At 39.1% G+C, this 19,307-nt stretch overlaps 1 protein-coding gene across 5 annotated transcripts in view; it reads right to left on the bottom strand.

Annotated features, from left to right (window-relative positions):
* MOBP (myelin-associated oligodendrocyte basic protein) overlaps window positions 1-8,960 on the bottom strand; it is a 46,338-nt gene extending 37,378 nt beyond the window's left edge. For 2 of the 5 annotated variants that reach the window (XM_011976115.1, XM_011976114.1), the window contains exon 1: window positions 8,825-8,960. The gene's annotated coding sequence lies outside the window, so the exon portion shown is untranslated. The remainder of the gene's footprint in view (window positions 1-8,824) is intronic. The other 3 variants (XM_011976113.1, XM_011976116.1, XM_011976117.1) reach the window with 2 other exon arrangements.
* Between the last annotated feature and the right edge of the window lie 10,347 nt (window positions 8,961-19,307).

Below are 19,307 nucleotides of genomic sequence, written 5' to 3'. Positions count from 1 at the left end.
GATAAATCCTGAGAACTGAATCATTAGGCAATTCTGTCATTGCACAAACATCATAGATGGTTTAGCCTGCTACACACTTAGACTACATGGTATAGCCTATTGCTCCCAGGCTACACACCTGTACAGCATGTAACTGTACTGAATACTGTAGGCAACTGTAATGCAACAGTAATTTAACGATTTGCATATTGAAACATATCTAAAATAGAAAATGTACAGTAAAATGCAGTATAAAAGATTTAAAATGGTACAGCTATATAGGGCACTTACCATGAACGGAGCTTGCAAGCCCAGAAGTTGCTCTGGTTGAATCAGTAAATGAGTGGTGAGTAAATGTGAAGGCCTAGGACATTACAGTATACACTATAGACTTTATAAATGCTATACACTTAGGCTACACTAGAATTATTTTTTTAATTTTTTCTTCTTCAAAAATAAATATTAGCTTACTGTAACTTTTTACTTTATAAACTTGAATTTTCTTAACTTTTTGACTCTTTTGTAATAACATTTAGCTTAAAACACATCATGTAGCTATCATGTAGCTATAGAAAATTATTTTCTCTTTATATTCTTATTCTATAAGCTTTTATCTATTTTTAAAATTTTTAATTTATTTTTTACTTTTTAAACTTCTTTCTTAAAAACTAAGATGCAAACACACATATTAGCCTAGGCCTACACAGGGCCAAGACTGTCAATATCACTGTCTTCTACCTCCACCTGACATCCCACTGGAAGTTCTTCAGGGACAATAACACACATGGAGCTGTCATCTCCTATGACAACAAAGTCTTCTTCTGGAACACCTCCTGAAGAACCTGCATGAGGCTGTTTTACAGCTACCTTTTTTTAATACAAGTAGAAGGAGCACACTCTAAAATAACAGTAAAAAGTATATTTTAATAAATACATAATCAAGTAACATAGTCATTTATCATCATTACAAAGTATTATGTACTGTACATAATTGTATGTGCTATACTTTTATACAATTGGCAGCACAGTAGATTTGTTTACACCAGCATTACCACAAACAGATGAGTAATGTGTTATGATATTATGACAGCCATGACATTACTAGATGATACGAATTTTTCAGCTCTATTATAATCTTATGGGACCACCACTGTCATTGACCAAAACACTTTATGCAGTGCATGACTGTATATAATTTCTCTCAGATCCTTGGCCAAATCCAAAGTTGCACAATTGCAGGGTGAAACTGTGGGAAGCCCCTTAAAAATTCTTGCTAAGAGGCTGATAATCAAGCAGAAATACCTGAATTCACATATTAATGAGGAGACATTGTGAGACCTTGGTGAACATCCCAATCTTTTGAGACCCCAGAAAGCTCTCACCCTAGAATAGGGACAACTCATAGAAGTAAATGCAAAAATAAAATAGGTCTGACCTAGCAAGGCCTAAAACCAAGACTTGACAGGATCAGAGTGGCTCTCTGGTAATTTAACGTAATCCAGAACCTCTATAATCTATTATCCACAATGTCCAGCATACAATAAGAATTACCAGACATTTAAAGAAACAGGAAAAGGATACCAAATTTTTTTTAATGGTCAATGCAGACCCAGAGATTATCATTATTGATATGTTAAAGAAAGTAGAGAAAAGATAAACATAATGTATGACAAAATGAGGTTTTTCCATAAAAAATAAGAATTTTTTTAAAAAATCAAACAAAATAAATCAATCACCATGTGGGGAAGCAGAAGGAATCCAAGATGGAATGCAGGCTGTGACTAATGAAACTGACTACAATAAATAAATCAAATGGAATGAATCACATAACCACACTGAAGGGAAGGGGGAAGAAAAGAATATGGCTGAAGTAACTTTGAAAAATAGTTTAGATAATCCTACAATAGTAGAATTAAGCAAATAAATACATTATAGATAATGAGAATCCAGTTTCTTACTATCCAAAGAATGAGGTTATAAAAAAGGAAAGGAAGAAGGCTAGAATGAAACTTGTGCTGCTAGATTGGAGTCAGAAATACAGAAATAAATATAGGTGTGTGCATATGTAAGTTAGTATACACACACAGATTTCCTAGCTCTGTCTGCTGAGAAGCTTTAGAAGAAGTAACACCCCAATAGCAAGGAATACACCAGATATGGTTTGGCTCTGTATCCCCACCAAATCTCATGTTACAATGCAATCTCCCGAGTTGGAAGTGGACCCTGGTGGGAGGTGATTGGATCATGGTTTCTCATGAATGGTTTAGCAGCGTCCCCCTTGGTACTGTCCTCATGATAGTGAGTTCTCATGATATCTGGTTGCTTAAAATTGTGCAGCACCTCCTCCCTCTCTCTCTTTCTCTCTCTCTCCTGCTCTCACCATCTGAGATGTCTCACTTACTCTTTGCCTTCTGTGATGATTGGAAGCTTCCTGAGGCCTCCCCAGAAACAGAAGCTGCTATGCTTCCTGTACAGCCTGCAGAACCATGAGCCAACTAAGCTTCTTTTTTTATATAAATTACCTAGTGTCAGATATTTCTTTATAGCAATGCAAGAATGAACTGATACAACAAGTAATACCCAAATTTTGTCTTTTTAAACTACCATCAGTGTACTAGGCTAGACTGGTAAAGTGTCCAATAAAAGGAACCATGGCTTATTGAAGAGGTGATTGATTTGAGACTGAGAGAAAATACAAGTTTATCCTGGAACAAATTGTGATGTCAGAAAATGCTCAGAGAGGTTGGCAACATGTGAAAAAGGCACAGGAGCTAACCTAAAAGAGCTCCTACCAAAGTTATTTGAGCAAGAAGGTAAATAAGAATAGTATTGGATTATAAACCAAGGAATAAGATAAATATTGTTGGGCCTATACTGATGTAAATAAATAACTGAATAAATAAATAAATGGAGTAGAAGAGATAATCTTCCTTAAAGAATCATTCCAATTAATAAATGTGGAAGCAATGAGGGAAATAGAAAATCACTATTAGAATACCACAATAATAATTTCTGCAAGCATCATTGACTAATGGATGCTAAAATTAGTAGATGAAAGTGTAAGGAGAAACACAATATTTGTATCACCTCCAAATATCCCCCCAAGAAATATTAACTAACTGAAAAAAAAAGAACAATCACTTTAAAGTGGAGAAATCTGGGAAGTATCATCTCAGCCAAATGATCAAGGTTAACATCACCAGTAATAAGACAGATCATCCTCATTTATTCTCTGATATGAGAAGCACATATCATCTCTGTGTAATTCTTTTCAATAATATATAACTTCAACCTAATCATGAAAAGACATCAGAAAAATTCAAATTAAAGGACACTATACATAACTTATCAATGTTTTTTAAAAGTCTCAAGGTCATGAAAGACAAGGAAAAACCAAGAAATTGTCACAGGTTAGAGAAAATTAAAGAGACCCGATAACTAAATGCAATGCAGTATCCTGGATTAGTGCCTGACAGAAAAAGAACATTAGTGGGAAAACTTGTGAAATATGATTAGACTCTATAGTTAATTAATAATGTATCAATGTTAATTTATTAGTTTTATTAGTTGTGCTACACAGTGACATAAGATGTCAACATTAAAGAAAGCAACATAAAGGGCATACTGCATGTATTCACAACGTGGGTAATATCCCCTCCAAGAGATGAAAACGGGATCTTGAGGGGGGCAAAAAAAACTTACTTGTTTTATTTAATTTTTTTTCAATCTCTGACCTATGTGAGAATTCTCTTTTTATGTGCAAAGCACAAATATGTACAACACATAAACAGACATATTCTCACTCTTTTTATGTGCAAAGCACAAATATGTACAATACATAAACAGACATACTGTACATCTGTAGTATTAAAATTTAATGGAAGGGGAGAAGCAATTAGGGAAAAATGGCTTTTTAGGGAGATGATGTGTATAATTCAGGTGTTCCATGTATAGTCATCTGCCATATAACAACATTTCAGTCAATCAGGGATTATTTAAACAATGGCGGCCCCATGAGATTATAATATTGTATTTTTATTGTATCTTTTCTATGTTTAGACATACAAATATTTACCATTGTGTAAAGTAGCCTGTACCATCTAGGTTTGTGTAAGTACACGCTATAACATTCATACAATGACTAAATTGTCCAATGTCTCATTTCTCAGAACATATCCTCGTTGTTAACCAACACATCACTGTAATTTGAGTCTGTGTTTCATTTAAGTTAATGCCATCCATGTGTTTTTATTAAATAACTTACTTAAACCATCAAGTGCCAGTGACTGGAATTTGAGTAATTTGAGTCTGTGTTTCATTTAAGTTAATGCCATTTATATGTCTTTATGACAATAACTTACATAAACCATCAAGTGTCAGTGATTGGAGTAGGGACTCTCAATCCTTTGTTTGGAGCATTCAGGAAACCAGCCAAGTGAAGAAAAATAGAGCTAAAAATAGAGCTAAAAAACATATTTAGCTCCTGTCTCTCTGTATTTCAACCATATTCAATTGTCTCAATGCATTATGGCTCCTTCTACCTTGGACTGGTATTTCCAGAAATACCCTCCCCAGCTCACTTTACTTGTGTAACAGTTGCCCAAGAATACAAGATTTCAAGTCAAATATGCCTCCCTCAGGGAAAACCTTCTTAGCCACTTAGTCTAGATTAACTCTCAAGCACCCTTATTACACAACCTTATAGCTTCCTGTGCTGCTTCTCCTTTGTTTTTATGGTGTACAGTGTGTGATGTTTTGATACATATATTCTGTGGGAAATGATCTTATTTTCTGTATTCTTTCTTGATGCTCTGGCATCTGGGGCATTGCTAACCCTGGAGATGCTGCCCCTCCCAGGGCTAGCTGATTCCTAGAGATAGCAATTGCCTCCCCTGTGAGCGGCCATTTATATGCAAATCAACCAGTCCAGAACCCAAATTCACCAACTACCTCCTTTATTGAGCTCTTACAAGTTGAACTAATATTATTCTGCCCTTATCACTCCAGGACCAGATACCAGAGAGCTCCTACACCTCAGAGTCCCATGAAATTATTCAAACTAGCCAATCTTAAGCATGCCTCTTCTGCTTACTCTGCCTAGACCATTTCTCCCAACAAAAACCATAATAAAGGCTCTCACCCATGCTTTTTCACCCTCACTCCTTCTGACTCCTGACCTAAGACCTTGGTGCTTCCCCATGTGGCCAGGTGGCCCTTCCCCACGTTTCCCCTCCTCCTGGGAGTGATGAGTAAAACACTGTCTTTTCAATGGCAACCATCTCCTGATCTGGTTGGCCTCACCATACCTGAACAAAAACAAAATCATAAGTACATTTTAAAACAGGAAGATTCCTTAACCACCTAGAGCACAGATGACACCAGGTATTTACCTAATGCTTTAAGGGTGACAGAAGCAACAGAAGCCAGAGTGGCCTGCACAGCTATTATAAGAAGTCACTCTTGCAGCACACGATGGGATCTAATCCTAGGGGCCAAGTACAGCCCCACAAATTTCCACGTTGTGGGAAGCAGCTTAACCCCTATCCACAAGACTCTCTGGCCTCCCAACCCTTCCATGTCCTGGCCCTCAACTATTTTTTTTTTTCCTTTTTGAGACAGAGTCCCAGTTTTCTTTTTGAGACAGTCACCCAGGCTGGAGTGTAGTGGCACGAACATGTCTTAATACAGCCTTTACCTACCAGGCTCAAGTGATCCTCAAGCCTCAGCCTCCAAAGTAGATGGGACTATAGGCATGCACTACCATGCTTGGTTAATTTTTGTATTTTTTGTGGAGATGGGGTCTCCCCATGTTGCCCAGGTTGTTCTTAAACTCCTGAGTTCAAGTGATCTGCCTGTCTCAGCCTCCCAAAGTGCTGGGATTACAGCCATGAGCCACCACGCCTGGCCAGTGGTCCCCAATTCTTTTGGCTGACTGAGAGAAGGGGGCCCTCATGTTTTACTCCAGGATGGTCCATCTTGGGAATATCTTTGAGTTGTCTTTTAAGTAGAAAACACTTTATCAAACTACAGAGTGACTTTCATGGCCCTGATGAAACAGTCATAATAGCTAATGCTACATTTTCCCAGTAGTTGAGTTCCTCAATATTAAATAGCACTATGTACAGAACTCCAAAATTTTAACCTAATTTGATATTTAGGAGAAAAAAGTTAATCTATGTCATCCAGAGAACAGTCCTATTAAAGCCACAATATGTTCACAGTACTACAAAGATCATACAATAGGTTAACCAACTGCCCTGCATTTAAATTTTTTATGACTTCGGTGTTTTCTCTGCAAAAAAAAAAAAAAAGGATATTTTATATTTGTTAATCTAAGGAATTCATGTCAGTAATTTTCTCAAAGTAAAGTAAGTCTGCTGGGAAGTCAAAGCCTCTGTCTCCAGAATGATAAAACTGCCAGCCACTTCCAAACAGAAGTTCTCTTACTTACAAAGGAAATGAGAGTTCTGTCTCTACCAGGAACCCCTCTCAGGGGTAGGGACTTGAAGTTAACCTTGGTGATTCTGAGGAAACCACCACGAGCTTCTCTATAGTAGTTATAGAAAACCCACTGGACTTGAGGACACCAGAAGCCCTCATCCACATGAGTGCAAACATATTGTGTGGAGAAATGAGCTCTGCTCTGCGCTTGCAGAGATGGTGGATCTGGTAACTGAGTCGATGCCTCTACACACCTGTTGCTTCTTGGGAGCGCTGTGGTGTCTGTATCTCAGTACATGTTAGATTCCTTCTATGTGTAATTACTAGCTCTCTGGGTGTTGCCACTGGGCCATTGTAGCAGGTAATGCAGAACTGAATGAAAACAAGTGCAAGAGGGGCATGCCAGCATGCCAGAGGAGCAGCTGGGAAAGGACTCATGCCTCATGCCAGAGGAGGAGCTGGAAAAGAACTTGGAAGGGTGATGTTCCAGACCTGGGGTTGATAGAGACTGTTTCACTGAGGTTCTAATTATTATATTATTATTCACTACCTCATCTTTCTGAACCTCAATGATCATACTAGTAGTAATATAAGTCCAAATTAATTTTTTAATGGGCAGAGCTAACTCCGCCCCTACTACTAGGAAGATCTTTTTGTTAAGTTAACAAAGAGGACGCCAACCAGCCTGGAGTGTCTACCCAGGGAAACTCTATTGAGCCGTATCTGCTTTCAGCAAATGGTTGCACTTAGAAAGGAATTATTACATTTATTAAACTAATACTCAGAGAGCAGTAGACATGAATTCAACACACACAAGTAATGTAAATTGAATACCTCACTTTAAGCCTATAAGTTCATGTACAGGTCACTATAATTGCCATTTATAATCCAAGGGCAATACTTATACACTTTTGATGATTCCTTGGGAATTATCTGTAAAAGCTCTAGATTTTTAATTTTTGGCTATTTGGTGTACAAAGATTTTAGGTACTAATTTAAAATCCTAGTAACTATTAGGTAACAAGACCTTGAATTTTAAAATTGCATACTCAGATTCAAGTATGAATTTGGATTTGTGTGATCTAAAATGCAAGTATATTCCTTTGAAAACTGCATAATTGTGAGAAAAGTGCAGACCAAACCCATATTGAGGGACATTTAGCAAAATAACTGGCTTATACTCTCTAAAACTGTCTAGGTCAAAGCTTCCTCAGGTATGGTTCCAAATTAAAGGAGGCTAAGGGGACAGGACAACAAAAGGTCATGCATGGTTCTCAATTGGCTCCTTGGACAATTGATGAAATCTAGATATCGCTAGACTTAAAAATAGTATTTTCTCAATATTAATTTTCTAATTTTAATTAATTCTAATTAAAATAAATTTTAATTAAAATTAATTATATATGTGTGTATATATACGTATATTATATATATGTGTGTATATATACACACATATATTTTTATATATACACACATATATATGGATAGAGAGAGAGAAAGAGAATGATAAAGGAAATATGGTAAAACAGGAATATCTGGGTAATTTGGGTGCACCTGAAATTTTTTGTATTGTTTGCAACTTTTCTGAAAATCTGAAACAATTTTTGAAACTCACTCACCAACAAGTCTCCTGCTGTTCTAAATAGTCACGAAACAGCATATCCGCACACCTGGCAGCAGCCTGCTCTCTGCCTCCCTGATTTATTCACAAAGCATTAAAAAGTCCTTTCCCCATTTTCCTGCTAGTACTGTAGGCCAAGTTTATTACTGACCTCCCTGACACATAATATTTTTTCCTTTCTCTGTCATCCATAGAACTGAAAACTCCCTGTTGTTTCGAAGATAATCTCTATCAGACAAAGCATTAGTGCCTCTTTCTGTTTAAGGTTGTTGGTCTACAGGGGGCAGAATTCCAAAAAGATTTGGGCTTTGTTGTTCCACTAACATCCCCCACACACATAAATCCAACTGTATGAGGAAAAAAATTGTTCCTAGATAAGAAGAAAAACTCATTTTTAAATCATGACAAATAATAAAAGAAGAAATAGAAAAAAAAAAGAAAAGAAAAGAAAAGAAGAAGCCTGAACTACCATCCATCTGGCTCCAGGAGCACAGGGCTTTGAATCTGAGGAAATCTAAATGAGGGCTCAGAGCCTCTCCCTGGGCTCGTACAATTTCCAAACATTAGCAGGAACATTCCAGGTGGCTCCCTGCCCACATCAGAATAAACGTGGTATCCTCTGTTCTTGTTTTCTCCATCCTTGTATGTCCTCCCCATCTTGACTATTCTTACAGAAAGTTTTCCCTGGGATATAATGAAATGGCCCATACAAAAATGTACACTTGTCACTTAAAGATGAAAGTATAAAATGAAGTAAAATAAAAACCAATGGAATCCTCTTACCTTCAAATAGCAGTTGTTGTGTGAAACAGATTCCGCGTCTATACCAGGTCCCTAAGGGTTTGAGCCTACCTCAATGCATGCAGAATATATAGGGAGAGGTTATAGATCTGGGTTTTTCATTACACAAGGTGTTTTTGATGAGTCCTCAGCGAAGATCCACTTAAAAACAAAAGCTACACAAAGACTACAAAAAGGCCACACAAAGTTTAAACAAAAGGCTAAAGAAAGAGCAAACAAAAGCCAAAGAAAGTTTAAACAAAGAGTGAAACAAAGACAAAACAAAGGGCAAACAAAGACAAAAACAAAGAGCAAAAGAAAATCTAAACAAAAGCTAAGCTAAACTACAACCATATTACACACACACACACACACACACACACCCCAGATTCACTGTACAGCCCCCCAACATTCATGTATTCCAGCCTCCCACCTCCCACATCCCACATAATCAACATCCCACGTGAAAACTCACCCCTCAAAGTTCATTCCACACAAACTCCAGTTAAGTTCCATGCCAGGTCCAACCACACCACACACCAGCTCACCCCACCAAACCACATACCCTTCCACCAACATGCTACACCACCACATGTTGCAATCACATTGACAAATTCCAGGAGTTTTTATACTCCATGTAGATTAAATAACCATCCCCACTTCCTTCCCTAAAACACTCATGTATACCCAGAGATACACCCCAAAACTAACATTCACACACGCATGCCCTTGTACACTTGATTTAGCAAGAGTCTAATGCAGCCCAGTTACAACTAACATTGAATTTGGGAGTTTCCATGACAATTACCCTATGCATTCACATTTATAAAAACATGTATAAATCATCTCTCATGTTGAATAGTTTCTGCAAATGATGAATCTCATTAAATTCACAGTTTATTGGCTTCAGTCTTAGACACTGGCATTTCCTTATAATGTTCCTAAAATGTGGAGCCACACCTTTCTGTGCTCTGTTAAATCCCAGCAGTCCTGTAATTCTGCTTCTGCTATTTATTTTATATATGTAGAACTACCCACTAATAATTTGAAAGATGAAAGCTTACTTCTGAAACCAATCCAACCAACAGCAGCCTTGCCTTTTGGATTCCCAGAGCCCCCTGCATGACAGTGTAATATAAATGTCAACATTACCACCAAGTTGCTCTTTAGGCTCTTGTCTCAGTAAAGAATCAGCCAGGGGGTCTTGAAGAGGTAATCCAGTGAGACTACAAACATTGACCATAAATCTCTCTGTACAATAACATTTTTGTTTTTGTTTTTGTTTTGAGATGGAATCTGGTTCTGTCCCCCAGGCTGGAGTGCAGTGGCACTATCTCAGCTCACTGCAACCTCCACCTCCCGGGTTCAAGCTATTCTCCTGCCTCAGCCTCCTGAGCAGCTGGGACTACAGATGCCCACAACCATGCCTGACTGATTTTTGTATTTTTAGTAGAGACAGGGTTTTGCCATGTTGGCCAGGCTGGTCTCAAACTCCTGACCTCAGGTGATTCGCCTGCCTTGGCCTCCCAAAGTGTTGTGATTACAGGCTTGAGCCACCGCGCCCGGCCTTTTCATACACTGACTTTATAGTTAGTTAAACATTCTTTCTCTGAGTAAATGAGTTACAGACGTATGCTGATTGATTCACTCCCACTGTGATGCCAGTATTTTGCTTGTGTTGTATTGACTGTGACTGGGGGCTGGGGAGTAGGGTAGGATGGTTTAGAGTTTGAAATCTGGAGGCCCTCACACTGGGATCATCACAGGACCCACCTCAAGGATTTGAGTGAGGACTAAATCAGTTGATATGTTTGCACTGGTGGAAAGAATGCCTGGCACACAGAGTCCTGCACCAATGCAACTCTTACGGCCGTGGCCCTAAAGAAGGTTACCAACAGAGGCGGGTGGCAGTTGTAAGGATTTGTTTTCTATTCACAAAATAACAAGACTAATTCAGGCTATTTAAAAAATACAAGATCCAGTAGATATATTACAAAACTCTATCTTTATTAAAGACCCTCTGCTTCTCAAATCTTTCCAACAAAAGTTCTTAATGACACATTTTGGGGAAGTCCCATCTTTGATCTTCTACTCCACCATACACAGGGTGATATATAATTTATGCAACCCAACTATGGAGATTTCACAAAATGCTCGTAATGCCATCTCTTTCTATTTCTACTTAAATGTTAGTGCTTGCCCTTAGTGCGGTGGCACTCTCACTCCCAGAACCACTGGGGAGGCCATGTCTGAGTCAGTGTCACTCTTCTTGAATGGCAGCCTGTGTTCCACATAGAGCAAGACCTTCTAGGACTCACAGTCACAATTAAGAAACTTGCTAACACTGCAGAGGATTTTCCCACAGAAACTTTGGCTACAGTTGACAATCCCCACATGTTATGAATTAAAATGTGTCCCATCCCCCATCTCTCAAATTCCTTTGTTGGAGTCCTAACCCCTAGTGTCTTAGAATTTGGAATGAGGCCGGGTACAGTGGCTTGCGTCTGTAAGCCCAGCACTTTGGCCAGGAATTTGAGACCAGCCTTGCCAACAGGGCAAAACTCTTTCTCTACTAAAAATACAAAGAAATTAGCCGGGTGTGGTGTCATGTGCCTAATATTACAGAGGATTTTAATTCCCAGCTACTCAGGAGGCTGCGAATTGAGAATCACTTGAACCTGGGAGGCAGAGGTTGCTGTGAGACAAGATTGCACCACTACACTCCAGCCCGGGTGACAGAGCAAGACTCTGTCTCCAAAAAAAAAAAAAATTTGGATTCAAATAAGGATTTGAAGACAGACCACAGAGGTGATCAAGTTACGAAGTCGTTAGGGTGGGCTCTGATGCAACATGACTAGTGTCCTTACATGAAGAAGTTTGAACAGAAAGACACATTTGGAGGGAGGACAGTGTGAAGTCATGGGGAGACGATGGTCATCTACAAGCCAAGGAGGGACGCCTGGAACAGATCCTTCATTCACAGTCCTCGGAAGAAACCAGCACTGCCCACACCTTGACCTCAAACTTCAAGTTTTGAGAACTGTGAGACAATTCATTTCTGTTGTGTACGTCACCCAGTTGGTGGTACTTTATTTCAGCAGCCCTAGCAAACTAATACGCCACAATGACAATAAGTACTATTTTAATTGGTTTCTACATTTATCAAAATAGCACTTGTGCAAAGTTATAATAATATTAAAAGGCTTATGTTGGAAAACAATAGTCCCTTGTGCTGCCTCACCCCACTCAAAATCCCAGCCACCAGAGGCAACCATTTAAAACTTTTTTTTAGCTATCTTTTCTCTATTTATTTCCATATACTAAGTAATTCACACCAATAGCCATTTATATACCTATTTATGGTAGGTTATTGGCTTCCTTTTAAGGGTGTAGTTTTCTTACATTCTACTTTTTCCTCTCCCTTTTCCCTTACCTACTGAATGTAGTTAGTTAATATTTATATTATTATAAATATGTAAATATTCTCTCCTACAGAACCTTGTGATTAACTACGATTGTTTCCTTTCTTTGTACAAATTTCTTGTTCCTGGAATTAATAATCACCCCATTTTTAATTTTATTCATTTATTTTAATCTGCTTAGTTTTAAATTTTACACTTCATCATTTTTTCCAAATATTCCAATAGATCTGTCAACTATCTGCTAATAAATTCTAAGCATTCCAATATACTGAATGATCTTTCACATCTATTGTCTTCTGTAATCCTCTGTCATCTCGTTCAGATTTCAGGCTGGTTGCTCTCTAGACTCGACGCAGGCCTGGGTCTTCCCTTCATTGCTTTGCTGGAAAGAGATCACCTTGTCCAGGATCCCATGCCATCCTCACCTTTCCGAAGCATGCCTTACAATACCTTTCCTAGAAAGAGTATATATTAAGGGAATTTTTTCAAGTGTTTGTGTCCCTGAAAACTCCTTTACTCTGCCCTCATACTTGATTGCCTGTTTGTGTATAGAATTCTAAGTTGAAAAGTATTTTCCCCTAGAAAAATGATGTGGATGATACATTGTTTTTTTGTATCTTCCCCTCCAGTGTTGTTTTTGAGAAGTTCTAGACCTTTCAGATGCCCGTTGCTTTTTCTGTGATTTTCTTCTAAGCCTCTGGAAATGTTCAAGATCTCATTTTGACCCCAGTTGTCCTGAAATTTCATCATTCAATGTGAATGTTTTTTCGTCCCCACTTGGTGGAGCATTTTCATCTGGAAATTCATAAAATTCCACTCCAAAAATTCTTCCTTTTTGTTGTTGGTTTTGTTAATTTATTTTTCTCCATTCTCTTTCTTGTTTCTTGAATTTCTGTTATTTGGCTTTTGAACTATCTAAATTGATCTTCTAAATTGTTACTCATTCTTCTCTTTCCTAGTTTCCAATTCTTTGACTTCTTGTTTTATCTCTCATGAAGTTTTCTTATTTTATTTAACCATCTTTTTGAATTTGATACTTCATTTTGACAATTACATTTTTAAATTTCAAGACTTCATTCTTATTTGCTGACTTTTCTTTTTTCAAAGCACATAGCATTTTCTGTAAACTAGGAAACTAGCAAAACAGTAACTACCACACTGGGCGATGTTGCTTGGTTTTGGTTTTCTTTGTGTCTTTGTTAGTTTTGCTTTGCATTGAATCGTTTTGCTTACTCCACGTTTCTTCATCCTGGTTATTTGTTTCCATCTCTCCCCTTCTAACCAAAAGTTGTCCTCTTTATCTGGTGATCTTTCACTGTCCATTACTGCTTAATAGCCATTCAAGAGAGGACTGGAGGCTCCAGGCACAAGGATGGGTTCGATGCTGGGGAATGCCGCAGGCACCCATGTTCGCCTTTACAACAAGGAACCTAGAAATATAAGTAGCTGGAGGATTTTTCCATAGAGTCATTCAGTTTCTTCAATGAAAAGCCATCTGTTTTTCAGCCTGACAGGGGCAGGGAAGATACAGAAGTTTGAACACCATGCTATTGATATTCTGCTCAAAGTAGACAAGGGACCTGAGGGACCCACATGAGTGTTCCTCACTGTTCCTGAATCAGGAAATTTCTCCATAATAAACTTCCAGTGACCACAGCAAGTTAGTGCAATGACTCTCAGAATCCATTCTGTGTGTGCGACTTGTCTATGCCTGATCCTTGCTTTCCACTATACCTGGATGCTCCAGGTGCAGAGACCCTCAGCGTTGCAACAGATAACTTTTGATGTGCTTTTTTCTCAGGCATCGCTCCTGCAAGCACTCAGACTGAAACTTCCTCTACTCTGTTCACATCCTCCATCCACTTTATGTTTCCTAAAATTGTGTTATCATCATTCATCTTGTTGTCTCCTTTTCTTTGGGAGTTAAAGTAGTTTTTAAAATGCTCTATTGCCTTTGTGGAGGAAAATATTTTTTAATCCTTCACCTTTTACAAATATTTTACTACTATAATTTTAGTAATTTTTTGGAAAGGAGAGTAGATAAAATAACCATATGTAGTTAACCTGACACTTTTTACCAAAGGACAGTAATTGCAGCAAGATATAATTCATGTATCATAAAACTCATCATCTTAAGCTGTGAAATTTACAGAATTTTTAGTATATTCACAAGGGTGTGGAGCCATTGCCACCATCTAATTTTGTAACATGTTCATCACTCTGAAGAGAAATCCCAGGCTGGGTGTAGTGGCTCACGCACGTAATCCCAGCACTATGGGAGGCTGAGGCCAGTGGATCACTTGAGGTCAGGAGTTCGAGACCAGCCTGGCCAACATGGTGAAACCCCGTCTCTATGAAAAATAGAAAAATTAGCTGGGCATCGTGGTACACGCCTGTAATCCCAGTTACTCAGGAGGTGAGGCATGAGAATTGCTTGAAACCAGGAGGTAGAGTTTGCAGTGAGCTGAGATCGAGCCACTGCACTACAGCCTGGACAACAGGTGAGACTCCATCTCAAAAAAAAAAGAAAAGAAAAGAAACCCCAAATTCATTAGCAGTCACAATACTATTTCATACTAGCACAGAGAGAAATTCAACCGTAAAAAAGGTTAGAAGGAATAGCAAAGATTTTGTTAGGGAGATTACCGAAAATTAATACAAATGAGTAAATTATTTACAAAAGAATATTTTTCTTAGAAAGGAGATGCACATGTCACTGGTAAGATAAGAACATCTTCCATTTTTCACCTAAAAGCTTAAATATACATCAAGTCATATCCATAATTAGACAAATATTATTTACTTAACAAAATTATGTATCAAATATGTGTTGTAAAAGTTGATTTTTTCAAGTAGAAAGACAGAAGGTAGGCCAGAGAGTTTCTGATTCACGCCAATGCTATTTTTCCTGATATATATGAAAACTCAGTGTTTTGTTTTATAAATAATTATAAGACCAGCTAGACATGGTGGCTCAGACCTATAATCCCAGCACTCTGGGAGGCCAAGGCGGGAGGATAACTTGAGCTCAGGAGTTCAAGGCCAGCCTGGGCAACACAGAGACCTTGCCTCTTAAAAAAAAAAGTGATAAGACCATTTAATTATTGTAAAGTAAATGATAATGGACTGATCTATCAGACCTGGGAGAAAATATTCATAAATGGCTCCTCATTTGCCCTTCAGTCCTCTCTTTCAGTGTAAATCTGTCTCATCCAAGATTTTGACCTTAACCTCACAGATTTTTAGCACCATGTTCTCCAGCGTTCAATCGTTAACAGAGGAATATGATACCAATTGAGCTGCCAGCCACTCAGACAAAGCCTCTGTGTGTTCCCAAGCTCCACACCCAACATCTCCGTCTCTCTCCCTCTGCTCTGCTAGGGCCCAGTCACAATTGTGTTCTGGCCAGTGGTGACCTGTGTAATAATGTACATAGTGTTCCCTAATTAAGGGACTGGGTTTTATTCAATTTTCAATGTTAAAACTCACTCTGTAGGAGCCATACCACCACTGTTAAACTTCCTGTGCCCAATCCATGTTTGGAATTCTGTGTAATTTGCCATTAGAGAAGGAAAGTGTGGATGTGGGGTAGCAATATGCAAGGATTCTAGCAAAAGGGGAGACCCAGAATAAGAATGTATCAAGAATATGATGTCAGCCGGCAGCAGCGGAGGAACCCTAATTCTACTTCCTGATACAAGTTTTCACTAGACAAGAAATACGCACCATGGAGCAGAACCCAACATTGATGGAACTAACCTTTGAAAAAAAGAATTACCATTATTTTAATTCTATGCTTACCAAGCAGTCAAACATTTGTCACTTTGTGATCTGGTAGTTTATTAAGAAAGTGTCTTGAGAAAATCACATATCCCAAGTAACTGACACCATTGTGAGTTAATAGATTGGAATTTATTATCAGGCTGCTTTTTGTTGTTGTTTTTTCAGGCTCTTTTTTAACACTGGGCACAATAAGATGTTTATAAATAAACACTACCTTCTCTAATTTATTGCACCTTGATAAACCAAAAATCTGATGTCTGACCTTATTGATCTGAAATCCACAATAAGGTGTAAACAGCACGTGTGGCTGAGCTAACCGTAGCCTGTTTTCAACTAAATCTTTTTTTACCTAAAGTTTCCATTAACCCTCTCCCATTTACTCCAAATATCGCTTCTCGGCTGGTGACTGAATTTGAGAAAGATTAACTTCATTGGGAGGATTTCTCAAAGCAGGCTCTGACTACAACACAACTCCAGCAAGATTTCTTTTTAATAAAAAGAACCCCTACCAATTAAAATTGTACCAAGAGGCCGGGCGTAGTAGCTCATGCCTGTAATCCCAGCACTTTGGGAGGCCGAGGCGGGTGGATCATGATGTGAGGAGTTCGAGACCAGCCTGGCCAACTGAAAGGTTCTTGTGTCCGCTGGAACCCCATGAGTGCGCCAACAACACGAGGCGGTGTGGAGCAACATGCTGTTTTAATGAGCACCTGGTGCAGGTGGGCTGAGGCTATTTTAGGCCTCCAAGTGAGGAAGGGCCAGGGATTTTATAGTCTCCTGTAAACAGGAAGTGTCCCAATCTGACCTAACTGCTGTGTGGTACCCAGATGGCCTCTTTCTTTCTCAATCTTCAAGGACAGGTGTCTTCTAGCCTGGGTAGGTGTCTTCCAGCCAGCTCTCTTCCTGCTTCTGATATCTTGCTGACGCACGCTGCTGGTGCAAGTGGCCTTGCGCCTTGGGGCTGCGCCTGAGAAGGGAGGAGTTACTCATCCCTTCAAGCTTTCAGGCCCCAGGGAGAATCTTTCACCAACATGGTGAAACCCCAGCTCTTCTAAAAATACAAAAATTAGCCAGGCATGCTGGCAGACACCTGTAATCCCAGCTACTTAGGAGGCTGAGGCAGGAGAACAGCTTGAACCCAGGAGGCTGAGATTGCAGCCAGCCCATGAGAGGTGAAGCCGGCTGGGCTTCTGGGTCCTGTGAAGACTTGGAGAACTTTTCTGTCTAGCTAAAGGATTGTAAATGCACCAGTGAACTCTCTGTGTCTAGCTAAAGGTTTGTAAATGTGCCAATCAGCACTTGGTAAAAACGGACCAATCAGCACTCTGTAAAATGGACCAATCAGCACTCTGTAAAACGGACCAATCAGCTCTCTATAAAATGGACCAATCAGCAGAATGTGGGTGGTGCCAAATAAGGGAATAAAAGCAGGCCAACAGAGCTAGCGGTGGCAACTTCCCGGGGTGTATGTGGGTGGTGGGAACTGGGATTTTTCAGTCTTGGTATTAATTCTTGCTGCTGCCCACTGTTTGGGTCTGCACTTCCTTCATGAGCTGTAACACTCACCAGGCAAGTCTGTAGCTTTACTCCTGAAGTCAGGAGTCTATGATTTTTTCAAATCACTTCTAACCTGTTAGAATATGAAAGTTACGTAAGTTATTAAAGACAGTTATTATTTCTTTTGACTATGGCCATGAAGAATTGAATCAAGAATCTGTTCTGCTGTGGTGACAAAAAATAAGACCAAAAAAAGAATGTTTAAGAATCTCTGATATAAATTATGAAAATTAATAGTTGTGCTCCATGGTAACATTAAACCTTCGTGGGTTTTATTTATTTTTTTTGTTCGAGACGGAGTCTTGCTCTGTTTCCCAGGCTGGAGGGTAGTGGCCTGTTCTCAGCTTAGTGCAACCTCAGCTCTCCACCTCCTTGATTCAAGAGATTCTCCTTCATCAGCTTCTTGAGTAGCTGGGATTACAGGCACATGGCACCACACCTGGATAATTTTTGTATTTTTTAGGAGAGATGGAGTTTCACCATGTTGGCCAGGCTGGTCTCAAACTCTTGATCAAGTGACCCGCCCACCTTGGCTTCCAAGGAGTGCTGGGATTAAACATGTAAACCCCCTGCACACAGCCTACACCTTCACGTTTAAAAGAAAAATATATATTGTCTGTGGAATCCCTAAAGCAGTTCTCAAAAATCCCTATGTTTCCTCAGAGAACAGTATGAACAACTAATAACGTGAATTTTTCTCAACCTGTCTTCCAGACACACCAATCTCACCCAAGTTTAGATAGCAGGAGGGCAGGAGAGAGCATCCAAATACCCTGAGCTGTCTGGAAAGAACAGCACATCAGAAACCACTAGTTGCCTACCTGATGCCGCCTCTACCTTTTCTTCTAAGTCCCAGAGCCCCTCTGATACTTGGATGGCAATGCACTTACTTTACAAAGAACCTACACTGCCTAGCTTTCCCTGCACGTGGTGGTGCCCAGTGATGAATGATGTGCATGTGGGAGCCTTGCTGGGCCTTCAGGAACATTCTTTCAGGGTTAGGCTTGCTCCACTGGCAGGCACCTTTTTATCCTTCCCCTTTTCCCTTCTTCCAGCCTGTCATATATGGTATGTTTCGAATGGCCCTAAGGTGGACATCTTGTAACCATGAGAACTAAAAACTAAGTCAGGCAGAGCACACATAGGACTCTGAAACACGGAAAATATCTGGAGCCTCTGTGCAATATTTGGATTGCCTACCTATGATTCACTTTATCCGTGTGAAAAATGTGTCCCTATCTTAACTAAGCCCCCGTTAGTCTAGGCCTCTGTAACTAGCAGCCAGACAATTTCTAATGATACAAACAGGTCTCCACAAGAAATGAAAGAGACATGGTTGGAATTAATCCCTATTTGTATTAAATATTCATGCCATAAAACTTTTAACACTTCAATTACTAAATCGAGTGTATCTCACTCAGAATTCTGTAATCTAAGTCAGTGGACAGAGTAAGTGATGAAAAAGCAATCACAAATACTTGCAGTGTGTTTCTGAGGTGATTCTCATATGGTAGCGAGCTATAATAGTGGTCTACTGTGTATACATAGTTGTTGTTGTTGTTTGCCTTATCGTGTAACAAGGAGTATATTGATTAGTGTATTAGTTTCTTATTGTTGATGCCACAAAGTGCCACAAATTTAATGGCTTAAAACAACACAACCTAAAATAGCTACGTTATCTTACAGTTCTGAAGGTCGAAAGTCCAAAATTGGCTTCACTGTAC

This window comes from Mandrillus leucophaeus, unplaced genomic scaffold (assembly GCF_000951045.1).
Source record: "Mandrillus leucophaeus isolate KB7577 unplaced genomic scaffold, Mleu.le_1.0 Scaffold1628, whole genome shotgun sequence".
NCBI classification, from domain to species: Eukaryota; Metazoa; Chordata; class Mammalia; order Primates; family Cercopithecidae; genus Mandrillus; species Mandrillus leucophaeus.
The sequence above is the reverse complement of the archived record's forward strand: the minus strand, read 5'-3'. Positions and strand labels throughout refer to the sequence as shown.